Raw genomic sequence first — 879 nt, 5'->3', positions numbered from 1 at the left:
TTAATTTTATATGTCCCCCACCCTTCCTACGCTGCCTCCATCTGAGTTGATTTCTTTCAACAACTTGACTCAAGTAATATTTTTCTGATTCAACTCTTCCACCCACCATATTTCATCATCTGCTCTAAAAATAACTCACTTGCATCACATATAATCTTATAGCTTGGTGCATTTAACTTTTTATTTTCTCTGAATTCGTCAGTCAAACCTGGCCAATCCTTAGCCCAACAAACACTAGTCCAGCCCTCACCACCTCCCATTTTGCATGTAACTTCCACTTATCAAACATGGCTACTCTTTTTGTTATTTTGATTACCATGCAATGATTTCATTTTAAAATGGTAAAACATCATATGAACAGTGAACACTTTGAGATTCCAAATAAAGGGTATAAGACATTTTGGCACAGCTGCTTTGGTGCCACCTGTTTGGTGTCATGGATTTGATGCTGACTTACTTGATATCAGATGTTTTAATGTTTCTCTCTCTCTCTCTCCCTCTCTCTCTCTTTATCTCTCTCACTCCCTCTCTCTCTCTCTCTCTCTATTTGTGTGAGCACTGTGTATGAGAAGAGAGAAAATGTTTATGTCGACCATGTTCTAGTCATCTGATTAGCTAGCTTTCTTTAATTGCATTCATTTGTGACTATATAACTGTATTGCATGATATACAGCATGCATATTAATGCAGTCATGTAAAAATAATTTGTTATAAACAGGAATTATTATTACAGAACGAAGGCTGTGAAACGGCCATAATCCTTAGGATGTCAAGTTGTTAATTAAATGTATTCACCTCTCATACCTCCTGATTTTTTTTATGGTTTATACATACATATACACATATATACATACACACACACACACACACACACACACA

At 35.9% G+C, this 879-nt stretch overlaps 1 protein-coding gene across 22 annotated transcripts in view; it reads left to right on the top strand.

The window, feature by feature from the left end:
- Positions 1 to 879, top strand: part of LOC106871616 (tripartite motif-containing protein 45) — a 248443-nt gene that overhangs the window by 62314 nt on the left and 185250 nt on the right. The gene's annotated exons all lie outside the window — the stretch shown is intronic.

Source organism: Octopus bimaculoides, chromosome 1 (genome assembly GCF_001194135.2).
Source record: "Octopus bimaculoides isolate UCB-OBI-ISO-001 chromosome 1, ASM119413v2, whole genome shotgun sequence".
NCBI lineage: Eukaryota > Metazoa > Mollusca > Cephalopoda > Octopoda > Octopodidae > Octopus > Octopus bimaculoides.
This window is presented reverse-complemented; position numbering and strand designations above follow the sequence as displayed.